The sequence below is a fragment of the Nerophis ophidion genome, linkage group LG02 (assembly GCF_033978795.1).
Source record: "Nerophis ophidion isolate RoL-2023_Sa linkage group LG02, RoL_Noph_v1.0, whole genome shotgun sequence".
In the NCBI taxonomy this organism is placed as follows: Eukaryota; Metazoa; Chordata; class Actinopteri; order Syngnathiformes; family Syngnathidae; genus Nerophis; species Nerophis ophidion.
The window spans coordinates 35,338,268-35,352,453 of NC_084612.1; the positions used below are offsets into that span (position 1 = coordinate 35,338,268).

Below are 14,186 nucleotides of genomic sequence, written 5' to 3' on the forward strand. Positions count from 1 at the left end.
GACAAATTAATGCCAATAATGTTGCACATTGTTAAAAATGTTAGCTACAAATGTGTGAGTGTGCATGATGTGTTGCATAAAGAAAAAACGCTCCACCACCTGAGCGCTTCACATTCGTGTTTGACAACGACAATGAATACAATAAAATAGATGCTTTAGCGGCCAGTTGACACACAAGCTTTAAACTGTTCTTAAGAATATGTTTTAATTTGTGAGCCAAATGGTAAAAACAGGATTATACTGGGTGTTAATTATAGTCCAAGACATGGCCGACACTCAGACGGCAGTGCTGTGTAGTCCTGCGAGGAGCAGGAACGAAGATGGAAGAGTAACCTATTTAAGGGCGCACATCTGCATGCCCTGGATCTGAACATCAGACCAAAAAATGAAATCACCCTCTCTGTATCTTGTTTTTACTGTTTGGCTCACAATCAAGACATATTCTTAGGAACAGATCAAAAGTGAGTGTGTCAACTTGTTGCTGCCCAACTTACATGACAGTGATTGCGTAGTTTACAGAAAAGTAATGTTCATATGTAACACAATCATGAAGTAACACGGCAGCAACATTATGAAAGACACATACATATAGTAATAGGTTTATTCATGCTCACTGTCTCAGTGTAAGAAGCAATTCCCATTAATTGTCAAACGCGGAAATGAAGCGTTGGGTGTCTGAGCTTCTTGTTTTCAAATATCTCTTTCAACAACATACCATGCACATACACATTTGGAGCTTACATTTAATTAAAAAAAAAAGCAACTTTATTGGCATTAAAGTTGAAGTTAAAGTACCACTGATTGTCACACACGCACTATATGTGGTTAAATTACCCTCTGCATTTGACCCATCCCCTTGTTCCACCCCCAGCGAGGTGAGGGGAGCAGTAAGCAGCAGCAGTGGCCACGCTCAGGAATCCTTTTGGTGATATAACCCCCAATTTCCCAAAACCTTGATGTTGAGTGCCAAACAGGGAGGTAATGGGTCCCATTTTTATAGTCTTTGTTATGACTAATTTGTCATTAAGCATTTGTAATCCTTCTGCAGTGAGTAAGATGTAGAAATATCGGGCACTGAGAGGCAGATATGTGGGCGTGGCTTTGCGAATGAGAGGCCTCGGATTGGTGGAATATTGACAGTCGTTACCTAGTGTGTGAATGTGAGTGTGAATGTTGTCTGTTTATCTGTGTTGGCCCTGCGATGAGGTGGCGACTTGTCTAGGGTGTAATCCGCCTTCCGCCCGATTGTAGCTGAGATAGGCACCAGCGCCCCCCGCGACCCAAAAGGGAATAAGCGGTAGAAAATGGATGGATGGATACATATGCATCTTTACACTTGGCAAGAGGAATTTAGATTTTGATTTAACATTTAGGTTTGGATTTAACATCTAGATTTAGGTTTGGATTAAGATTTAGATATAACATTTGTGAAGTGAAGTAAATTATATTTATATAGCACTTTTTTCTAGCGACTCAAATCACTTTATATAGTGAAACCCTTTATCTACATTTTTAAGCTACATTTAAACCAGTATGGTTGTGCACTGTCGAACCTGGAACCCTCAAGTTGCTGGCACGGTTGCTCTACCAACAGAGCCACACCACCCTCAGGTTTAGGTCAAACATTCAGGTTTAGATTTAATATTTTTATTCAGATTTACCATATAGGTTTATATTTAACTTTTAGTGCTCACATTTACATTTCAGATATAGATTTATGATTTCCTGCGATGAGGTGGCGACTTGTCCAGGGTGTACCCCGCCTTTCGCCCGATTGTAGCTGAGATAGGCGCCAGCGCCCCCCGCGACCCCGAAAGGGAATAAGCGGTAGAAAATGGATGGATGGATTTATGATTTCAATTTAAGATTTAGCGCTCACATTTACATTTAAAATATAGATTTACGATTTAGATTGAGGATTTTGATTTTAGGTTTGGTTTTAAAATTGTAATTTGGATTTGTGATTTAGATTCAGCATTTATATTTACATTCAACATTTAGTTTTAGATTTAGATATAACATGTACATTTAGATTTAAAACATCTGTTTAAATGTGAGCAGTCGGTTTGGATTTAAGATTTAGATTTAAGATTTGGATTCAAGATTTAGATATAGAAGAGTTGATGTTTAATGTAAACTTAAATGTGAGGACAATGAGCTAAAAGTGAGAAAATGTAAGAAAAGTGTGTTATATTTGAGAAAATGTTGTTTAATATGAAAAAAGTGAGCAAAATGTGAGGAATACATCTGTTAGTAAAGTGTGATTGAACTTTTACATTCTGCACCCCGTATCCTTCTATTTCATGGGGTGCTAAATGTTAAACTGCAGTCACACTTTTCTAGTCAGGCCTTTTGTTTACAGTATGTTCTCTATCATATACTGTAAGTCAGGGGTAGGGAACCTATGGTTCGCGAGCCAGATGTGGCTCTTTTGATGACTACATCGGGCTCTCGGATAAATCTGAGATGGCATTGCTTAACATGATATGTAACGAATGATTCCACTTGTAATCACAGTGTTAAAAATTATGTAACAAACAGTTCAGGGTGTCCCTCCAGTGTTGCCGTAAGGCTGTGACGTAAGAGGTCTATATAAAGGCGGGTTGTTGAAGAAGGTGATAGATGGGTATGGAGATAGGTGTAAAGAAGGGAACAATAAAGTGGTGGAGACCGGACCTGCTCTCATGACTCCCTTTTATTATTTTATTTTATCAGTACCCAAATTATGCGAACCCAGGACACTCGGCTACATTGGTGGCAGCGGTGGGATTATTTTAACTGCTGTGTTAAAAAAAAAGAAGAAGAAAGTTTTACACGGGACACGTGAGTTTCGAGTTAGCTGCTAAGCTTCCCGGCCATTTTGCGGACACGTGGTGTGGTGACCACGACTCTTTTTAAGCCCGGAGGCGCTGTTTGACGGACACTCACACGGCATGGATGTCGAAAGTGGACTTTTTGTTTTGTGTAACCGCTCCTTTCACCGACGGAGGGAGCCGACTGCAACCAGGAGCTGGTGAGGATTTTCGGATCCTCCCAACTCGTCCCGTGGGAGATTGGGGGCAGCTTTTAAACAAAGACAATGGACCGGTTCGGGGCCAACCTGTCGGCGAGTGTGCATGCTCCGGGAGAGAGCGTGGAGGTGTTTGCTGCGGGCGTGGCCCGGCTGGTTGCGGAGGCGTTCCCGCGGTCTTGCTGCTGGCCCTTCGCGCTGAGAGACCGCCGACGGTGGCGTGAGAAGTACAGAGCGTGTCGGACCCGTCGGTGCCCTTGACGTCCCCGTGGGCGGGTCCCAGGTTTGTCGGCCCACCCGGAGGGTGGTCATGGACGTTCTGGATGTGGCCCGGAGGTTCCCATGGGGGCCGTGAGGGCCCCAGGGTGTTTCCCCTTCAATTAGACTCTGTATGTTGCTTGAAAAAAAAAGGACGTGCACCACTGCCTATAACCCCAAGTCGGATGGCATGATGGAGCGTCATAAACGAACTATCTCACAAACGGACTATCTTGCAGGGGGTCACTGGAGCGACTTCCTGCGCACAATCGGACTATCTCGCAGGGGGTGACAGGGGTAACCTCCTGCGCACCATCGGACCATCTCGCTGGGGGCGACCTCCTCCACATAATTGAACTATCTTACAAATGGGGCGATTGGAGTGACATCCTTCGCATCTGGGAGTTTTTGCATGTTTTGAGGGGCCAGTGTGTTAGCCTATGCAATACGGTGTGAAAAAATATATTGTTGATTTATTGTGAATTTTGAATTTTTTTTTCTTTTCTCTGTTCTATTTCCCCTTGTTTGTTACCTATTTTGTTTGTGATGAAACGGGGACGTTTCTAATTGAGGGGGGGACGTATGTAACAAACAGTTCAGGGTGTCCCTCCAGTGTTGCCGTAAGGCTGTGACGTAAGAGGTCTATATAAAAGCGGGTTGTTGAAGAAGGTGATAGATGGGTATGGAGATAGGTGTAAAGAAGGGAACAATAAAGTGGTGGAGACCGGACCTGCTCTCATGACTCCCTTTTATTATTTTATTTTATCAGTACCCAAATTATGCGAACCCAGGACACTCGGCTACAATAACGTTCAAAATATAAAACATTCTCATGCATTTTTATTCCATCCATCCATTTTCTACCGCACCTGTTCAAGAAGTTGCGTAATGGTAAGAAGTTATTTGTTTATTATTGGTTAGTGTGGGGCTTGCCCCTCTGGGGGTTCTTTAGACCACCAAGCACCAAAATGAGAGCCTGTTTCAGGGTTACAAAATTGTTTTACTTTTCAATAAGTCTCTCAGTTGCTTTCCAGCAATTGTATTTTTATCTTTCATTCTCGCTCGCGCTCTGGCTTCAGCCCCAACCCCGTCTCTCCTCCTGGCTGCTGCTTATAACAGAGCGACAGGTGATTAGATATCAAGGCCCAGGGGGACCATCTACGCACCTGTCGCTGATTTCGAGGCCTGTCCTGGCACACCCCAGTTTGCTGCAGGCCCGCTGGCCATGCCCCCTCCGCAGTTAGCTTCAGAATAACAATGTTATTACAAAGAATAATAGACCTCTTATACCCTAGAAATGTTGGTCTTACTTAGAAATGCACGCGTTTAGTTGTTTTCAGTGTTAAAAAAAATATTATATGGCTCTTAAGGAAATACATTTTGAAATATTTGGCTTTTTGGCTCTCTCAGCCAAAAAGGTTCCCGACCCCTGCTGTAAGTGGTCAATGTAAACAGTTTATAGCCTGTTAAATACCATTGTTTGTGTTCAAATGGGGAGGAAAAAAATGTTTGCACTGCTATTAATATTATTAAAAATAATGGAATAGATTTATAGAGACAATAAGAAATGGAAATGGGTTTGCAAAAACTAGAAAATAATGGATAGATATTGCTAGCAAGTCCCCTACAAAGCCTACAACAAGGCTGTAAACACTGAACAAAAAAAATGATTAATTCTGATTGCTCCTCTTTCACAGCCATAGAGCCAAGAAATGTTTATCAGCTGACGTCGGTACGTGCGTCACACTGTTGATGCTGAGCAACATGCAGCTAATTAAAATGAGTTACTGCGTGAAAGTTGTAGCTACACAGAAGACTATTCAGAAAAAAAATACCTCCCCTGCACCCTTGCTGTCCTTTTGAAAGCAAAGTTTATCAGCAAGCTAATAGGCATCCTTCTGAGAGATCCGACAGCACTGTAGTACAACAGAGAGATAGATAACAAATGAAAGATAGAACAAATGACTGAATCCCAAGTAGCAGGTTTTATTAGTGTTGCCCAAAATCCAATCAGTTCAAACTATTTCTGTGCAGAAACTGAAAAACAGAGCTGTAAAATCATTATGCTATATTAAAGATTATAATTTGTTATTAAATCCATTAACCTGTCAGATAAATCACTGCAATCAGACATCGTTTTGCAACTAATGTTTCCCAGATGGTTGTTTGTAACTATGCAATTTTAAGGGACTGGTTCACTTATCTCTTTTCTTAGCTGCCACCTTATTGTGGTGGAGGAGTTTGCGTGTTCCAATGATCCTAGGAGCTATGTGGTTCGAGGGCTTCAATGGCCCCTGGTAGGGTCTCCCAAGACAAACAGGTCCCAGGTGAAGGACCAGACAAAGAGCAGCTCGAAAACCTTTATAAAGAATAAAAAACTAGGACTTCGATTTCCCTCGCCCAGAGACCGTCACCGAGGCCCCCCTCTGGAGCCAGGCCTGGAGGTGAAGCTCGATGGTGAGCGTCAGGTGGCAAGGCACCTCGTATCCTTCTATATAAAGGGGAACATTATCACCAGACCTATGTAAGCGTCAATATATACCTTAATGTTGCAGAAAAAAAGACCGTATATTTTTTTAACCGATTTCCGAACTCTAAATGGGTGAATTTTGGCAAATTAAACACCTTTCTATTATTCGCACTTAGAGCGATGACGTCACAACGTGACGTCACATAGGTAGTAAATCCGCCATTTTGTCAAACACATTACAAACACCAAGTCATATCAGCTCTGTTATTTTCCGTTTTTTCGACTGTTTTCCGGTACCTTGGAGAGATCGTGCCTCGTCGGTGTGTTGTCGGAGGGTGTAACATCACGATCAGGGACGGATTCAAGTTGACTTACGTGGAGTGTGCATCGATTAGCACGGCATGCTAATCGATGCTAACATGCTATTTAGGCTAGCTGTATATACGGTTGTAGCTATATTTGCATCCAGCCTTTCCCTCCACCCACATTTAATGCCAAACAAACACTTACCAATCGATGGATTTGAGTTGCTCCAGTGTCGCAAGATGCGAAAGTCGCGATCGTTTGGTCTGCACATTTTACCGGGGATGCTAAGGCAGACATGGCACAGAGATGTATGGATATCCTGCAGATGCATTTCCAACGATAAAGTCAACGAAATCACAAAGGTGAGTTTTGTTGATGTTATTGACTTATGTGCTAATCAGACATATTTGGTTGCGGCATGACTGCCAGCTAATCGATGCCAACATGCTATTTAGGCTAGCTGTATGTACATTTGTAGCTATATTTGCATCCAGCCTTTCACTCCACCCACATTTAATACCAAACAAACACTTAACAATCGACAGATTAAAATTGCTCCAGTGTCACAAGATGCGATAGTCCCGATCGTTTGGTCTGCACATTTTACCAGCGATGCTAAGGCAGACATGGCACAGAGATGTATGGATATCCTGCGACACTCAATCGTTGGTTAGAAGGTGATCGCCGAATAGCTTCAATAGCTATTTGCTCAATATTTTGAGTTTCTTCTTCAATTTCGTTTTCGCTATCTGCCTCCATACTCCAACCATCGGTTTCAATACATGCGTAATCTGTTGAATCCCTTAAACCGCTGAAATCCGAGCTAATGTCGCTATATCTTGCTATGCTATCCGCCATGTTGTTTGTATTGGCATCACTGGATGACGTCACAGGAAAATGGACGGTGGCTTCACGGATAGCGAAAATCAGGCACTTTAAAGCCTTTTTTCGGGATATTCCATGATGGGTAAAATTTTGAAAAAAACTTCGAAAAATAAAATGAGCCACTGCGAACTGATTTTCATTGGTTTTAACCCTCCTGAAATTGTGATAATGTTCCCCTTTAATGACGGCAGTCAGCAGCATGAAAGAGGCAACATGGGTCCCCCCTCCAATGGACTCACAACTCATAGGAGGGGCCATGTAGTGGTACAATCCTCAGCTACAAAAGCTAGCTCTTGGAACTTGGAACGTCACCTTGCTGGGGGGAAAGGAGCCTGAGCTCGTGCGCGAGGTTGAGAAGTTCTGGATAGATTTACCAACATTTGTCGTCAAACTCAATTCGACACACACAACCAGTTCTCTCGAGAGGGGCCAGACTCTCTTGCACTCTAGTGTTACACGCAGTGAGAGGTGACGGGCTGGGGTGGCAGTTCTTGTTGCTCCCTGGCTCTAAGCCTGCACGTTGGAGTTTATCCCAGTAGACGAGAGGGTAGCTTACCTCCGCCTTCGGTTGGGGGAATTGGTTCTGACTGTTGTTTGTGCTTACGCACCGAACGGCAGCTCAGAGAACCCGTTCTCAAACAATGCTAATAAAAACTATTCTGATTCTGCTCTGTGGATGTAACGGTCTGATGTTGAAAAAGCTACTCAGGGCCTCCCCTACTACTGTGGGGGAATAATGAAGATTCACTAAAGTGACAACCAACAATATTAATCATCCAATATCCCATTTGTGGATGGGAGACACAGCCATTGACACACGTTCAATCGCTTTATTAACTATCAGTGAAAACAACAGGCGCTGCTGTCAACAATCTCCTTCCAGTCCGTAACGTAATGCTGAGTTAAAAGAGCCAATGGCGCTCCCTTGCTTCACTTGGCAACAGGCACCACCTTTTAAAATGTGAAACACAAAACCTATTTTAACTGCATTGATTAGAAATCCATCCATCTATTTTCTAACACTTGTGCCTCTCAGGGCTGCGGGGGGGCTGAAGCCTATCTCAGCTGCACACGGGCGGAAGGCGGTGTACACCATGGACAAGTCGCTATCTCATCACAGGGTCAACACAGATACTGTAGATTATTATTCACACCCACTTTCACGCAATCGGGCCAATTGAGTTTTTCCCAATTAGCCTTTCCTCAGATGCAGGTCTTTGGAGGTGGGAGAAACCTGGAATACAAGATACATCAAAGATAAAATAAGTAATGGTAATGATTTACTATTTTAAGTAAATAATTTTCCGAACACTGTTTAGGACACACACAAGTAAAGAAATGTATGATATCCCATAATTTTTTCTCCCAGAAGTTCCATAACATCACCATCATTGCTATAATTATTACACCATGGTCCAGATAAAAATTTACACAAACCTAAAAACCCATGATATAACAACAAACTTGAATATATACAGTCGCTATTTTAATGAGCACTGTATTAATAGTGAACATCCATTATCTATATAAGAGTACTTGAACAGTAATTGCATTTGCAATGCTAAAAGTCTGAAATTGCTACGGATGTAATCAGTTATTCTGTTGACAATTACCATGACTCAGAGGTATTATTGGTCCTGTTTTCTACCCTGTCAAGACAATGAAAAAAAATAAAAAATACATAGTCTGCTTTAACTTGTAATCATTAGTGCAGTGGTTCTCAAATGGGGGTACACATAACCCTGGGGGTACTTGAAGGTATGCCAAGGGGTACGTGAGATTTTAAAAAAATATTCTAAAAATAGCAACAATTCAAAAATCCTTCATAAATATATTTACTGAATAATACTTCAACAAAATATAAATGTAAGTTGATAAACTGTGAAAAGAAATGCAACAATGCAATATTCAGTGTTGACAGCAAGATTTCTTTTTTTGTGAAGTAATGTTTAGAATTAAGTTCATGAATCCAGATGGATCTCTATCACAATCCCCAAAGAGGGCACTTTAAGTTGATGATTACTTCTATGTGTAGAAATCTTATTTTTAATTGAATCACTTGTTTATTTTTCAACAAGTTTTTAGTTATTTTTATATCTTTTTTCCAAATAGTTCAAGGAGGACCACTACAGATGAGCAATATTTTGCACTATTATACAATTTAATAAATCAGAAACTGATGACATAGTGCTGTATTTTACTTCTTTATCTCTTTTTTTCAACCACAAATGTTTTGCTCTGATTAAGGGGTACTTGAATTAAACAAATGTTCACAGGGGGTACATCACTGAAAAAAGGTTGAGAACCACTGCATTAGTGCATCTTTTATTGCACATTCAATGTTATACACAGTTGTTTTCCAGCTGGTACCATCACTTATAAATGCACATTGTGCAGCAGTGTAGTGAACCTTGGCTTTAATTATTTTCACATCTGATTTGCATTCAAATCCTTCACAATAAACTACACGTGAATTGCAAACATAATATCGGTTAACAAGCAAAGTTTAATTCATATGCTTGTGATAAATTAACCAAATGCAGAATGTATCCAGTCAGGACTTAATTAGTGGGAGTAACATTGAAATGCATGGCCTTGCTTCTCACGCTAACAGACAGCAAGGTGCATGCAGGTCTAGTGAGAGGCCAAAAAGGTCTCAGCCCTGAATAACTGGCGACGCTAAAAGCATTGAGGGTGGACACATCAAACTTACCTAATTCACAGCTCGCTGCAAACCCAGCACAACTTGTGCTCAAGGCAACACATTACATACAAATGTTGATGTATTCATAAGTGTAAATACAACACACAAAATGCCCTAAAATATTGTATGTATGATACCTCGCATGGGGGTCATGCTGAAGATCATGTGTTAGTGTCTGGTGTTTGTGGAAGACCAGAGTCTTCTATAAATACAGTTTGGAAACATTCACTATGTACCTCCTGCAAGCACAAGCATGTGGCTTGTTAGTTTGAAGGATTACACAAAAACCATACTATGGGCTGTCAGCCAATCACGGGGAACCTAACACTGCCTTTTGTTTGGCACAGCAGCAATAGGGGTGACTGAGAGACGCCTTTTGCCTCCATTTATCTGTTCACTACAGTGTGTTGGATCAATGTTAAGTGTATTCTAAGATGTTTAGATTTGATGTTTGAATACATACAGTATGTCTGATCAACCAAACGATTTGGGAAAAGAGATGGGTAGTATCACGTTATATTTACTACATTATTTTAAGATGAAGCAGCTGTTTGCAACTTCCGCAAAGTTACAATTCTACAACTCTGACACGCCTCTGACCAGCGCAAAGTATAATAATTGTCAGACGTGCCGCTCGCGTCAAAATTCTTCGAAAATTTACAGTATACCGGATGTTAACAGGAAGTGATGTCATCAAAATGGCAGCCCCTGATTGCTTCAAGCGGCATATAAAATAAACAAATGAATGAATCAATGAAACTTTCGTAAGCCGAGACATGGTTCGCATACAGGTGCATATTTCGCGCGATGTATAGGTTCGAAACCGAAAAGGTCACAAAAAGAGCCCTTCGTAAATCCAGTTTCTACTGAATTATTGAAAAAATATATATATTTAATTAAATTAAATAAATTTAAAAAAATAACTAAAAATGAAATTAAAAATAAAAATAAAAATGGTTTGTTGGTCCAGGGAATGCTTGTCACTCACCAGTGCCTGGTCAACATGCACATGCAGGGAGTGTGTACACATACACAAAAGCAGTACCCTGAGATGCAACTAAAAATTTGCAGTCTTCTTGTTGTTACATAACACAGCAGAGGTGGGACCAAGTCATTGTTTTGCAAGTCACAAGTAAGTCTCAAGTCTTTGCCCTCGAGTCTCGAGTCAAGTCCCAAGTCAAGACAGGCAAGTCCCAAGTCAAGTCCAAAGTCAAGACTGGAAAGTCTCAAGTCAAGTCCCAAGTCCTGCATTTTGAGTTTCGAGTCATTTCAAGTCCTTTTAACCACAGGGTTAGTAGAGCAGCTGTGCCAGCAACTTGAGGGTTGCAGGTTCGATTCCCGCTTGTGCCATCCTAGTTACTGCCGTTGTGTCCTTGGGCAAGACACTTTACCCACCTGCTCCCAGTGCCACCCACACTGGTTTAAATGTAACTTACATATTGGGTGTCACTATGTAAAGCGCTTTGAGTCACTTGAGAAGAGCGCTATATAAATATAATTCACTTCAATTCACTTCACTAATACATTTACACAGATTGTGTATGCTTTTAAAACGCTGTATGTATTTACAGTATAATAAAAGAAATTGTGCTGACATTGCATTTCATAATAGCACTTTTAACCAGTTATTTTAAACATTTAACTCAATCCTTTACAGAATGAACACATTTGAAAAAACAAGTGCAACTGTACTTATTTGCACAAAGGTGTTAATATTGTATTTCCATGGCATTTTGCATTGTAACCAGTTCCACAGCAGTTTTTATCCTGTTCTTACCTTATCTCATCGATCTCATCTCATACTGTATGTGTGTTTATGTGTGCGTACATATGAAAAACATAACAAATACATGAAAATAACAAGGAACAGAGTTGTACTTTTTAGAATTCATGGCCCTATGGAAAATTAACCAGCCGCCACTAATTATGATGCATTCTCATTTTAGGCAAAGTATAAGACAATACTTTCTTAACAGTATAACTGTCACCAGGAATAAGTCTTCAAGTAACAATATTCAAATACTAACTTTGTTGGGTAAGACAGAATTTGCTTTTATTCTGAATCCAGTGAAACAGATTGGTGGTTTTAGCTGATATAAAGACTTTCAGGTGTTTATATACGTTTATGTTTAAGTTGGCAGACACTTTTATCCAAAGCAACATACATGAAAAATATATATAAAACAATCGGTGTAAACATGATCATTTAAGGGAAGAATGTAATACAAAATATTAATACAAATTGTCAAGACAGAATAAACTCTCTACTGTTGCAGCAACAGAAATACAGTCTATAAGATATATAGATATATAATGTATTCATACATTGTTTATGTAGGATATATGCGTGTATATATAACCTAATCATATTGTTTCTTCAATTTAGAAATAGTTGACCATTTTTTTCCCCCTTTTTGGGATTATTATTCCCAGTTTTGATCTTGGACGTCTAGTCACTTATAGCATATAAGAATATTCTATTACTGTTAAGCAAACTATGAACACGCCAAAAAATGTGTCCTTTATCATAGTTACAGGTACGACAAAAAAGCGTGTGAATATCAGTGGTATTCAGTGAGGTAAAATGAATTAAATTCGCCGACAGTTCATTGCTCCTTCCAAAATAATTGCACTGAGTGGAGGGGATCACCACTCCAAGATGGCGGCCGCGCGTCTCGTCTCGTCTCATCTCGTCTGCGCCAGTAGGCAGTAGCACTCGATGCTGCGTCTACTTATAAGATGTCTATGGTTATAACTTTAGCAGTGACTTCACAACGTGACTGATTTAACTAAACAGCAAATAAAAGTTGCGTTACTTGGCCAATAAACGTTAGCTTACATTCAAAACTTACCCCTCTTTGTGCAACTTCAAATGTCGAACGAAGTTGGAACTTGTTGCGTCTCTGTCTGTAATCTTCGAACGAACCGCATGCTTTTCATAAGGCAATTCGTTTTTTGTTGACCAAGTCATAGTTTTTATACCCGAACAAAACAATTTTTAGCATAACTTTTCCTCATCGGCGTGTTGTTTGAGAGCTCTTTTTCATTGGTTTTCATGCAATTTGATTGGCTGAATACTGTGTGACGAAAATAACATGGATGTAATTTGATTGGCTGTTGTTCTGACAGATAGTGCGCACACTGTCATCGCACACACTGACAGACACGTAGCGCTCCTGAATAACTTTTTGAATAACTTTTTAAACGTTGGGTTTTGGGGAAACTAACAAGTCATGTCAAGTCAAAAGGCTCAAGTCCAAGTCAAGTCACAAGTCATGGTTAGATAGATAGAGAGATAGATAGTACTTTATTGATTCCTTCAGGAGAGTTCCTTCAAGAAAATTAAAATTCCAGCAGCAGTGTACAGAGTTGAGATCAATTTAAATTAAAGTAAAAAGTAGCTAATGGGGGTTTAAATAGAAACAAAATTGAGAAATATTACAATAAGAATAAAAAATAAAAAGCAACAATGGGTATAAAAATATGACAGTAAAATAAGAATATAACAAGACAAAGTAGGCAGTAGTGACCATGATATGAAAACGTATTGCACTGTTATTGTTTTGCATCCCCTGTCATCCTAGTACCCCCCGCGCCCCGCCCCATAGAGGAGTTGTACAGTCTAATGGCGTGTGGGACAAAGGAGTTCTTGAGTCTATAAGTCCTGCACTTGGGATGAAGCAGTCTAGCACTGAACAGGCTCCTCTGGCTACTGATAACGCTATGCAGAAGGTGACTGGCATCATCCAGGATGCTCACTAGTTTGTCAACAGTCTTCTTCTCTGCCACCGTCACCAGTGAGTCCAGTTTCATTCCCATTGTAGAACCGGCCCGCCTGATCAGTTTCTCAAGTCTGGAGCTGTCCTTCTTAGATGTACTGCCCCCCCAGCACACTACCATGTAGAACAGAACACTGGCAACCACAGACTGGTAGTACATCCACAGGAGTTTTTTACAAATGTTGAAGGAGTGCAGTCTCCTGAGGAAGTACAGCCTGCTCTGTCCTTTCTTGTACTGGTGGTCCGTGTTAACAGTCCAGTCCAGCTTATTGTCCACCCAAACCCCGAGGTACTTGAATGAGTCCACGTTCTGTACCTCAACTCCCTCGATCATGTTTAACATCCCTCGGATGTTAAAGTCTAAGTCGAGCTGCAAGTCTCTTTACATTTTGTCAAGTCGAGTCTAAAGTCATCAAATTCATGACTCGAGTCTGACTCGAGTCCAAGTCATGTGACTCGATTCCACACCTCTGCAACATGGCGTATTTACATTCAATGAAAGTTAGCTATCCAAATCACTATCATTAGCTAACCAAACAAATGTGTGTGATAAACATGGGCGTATATACGTCTTTACGTGCTAAAAGCCGTAAGAAGTTGCTTAAATGCTACAGGCATCTGTTTAAACATTGCAAACAGCCCCATTAAATAGTTTTCTAAATAAATTGTACTTGTCATATCATTTATTTTTACATGTGTATTTTGGCTAAGACAAAACTCAACTCTCAATCTTTTGTATAGAGTTTAATTCCGATCGCTACATTTATTTTTATC

At 40.5% G+C, this 14,186-nt stretch overlaps 1 long non-coding RNA gene across 1 annotated transcript in view; it reads right to left on the reverse strand.

Moving 5' to 3' along the window:
* Window positions 1-12,674, reverse strand: part of LOC133569985 (uncharacterized) — a 37,768-nt gene extending 25,094 nt beyond the window's left edge. The window contains exon 1 of the long non-coding RNA XR_009810006.1: window positions 12,486-12,674. This is a non-coding gene — a long non-coding RNA (uncharacterized LOC133569985). The remainder of the gene's footprint in view (window positions 1-12,485) is intronic.
* Window positions 12,675-14,186: the final 1,512 nt, after the last annotated feature.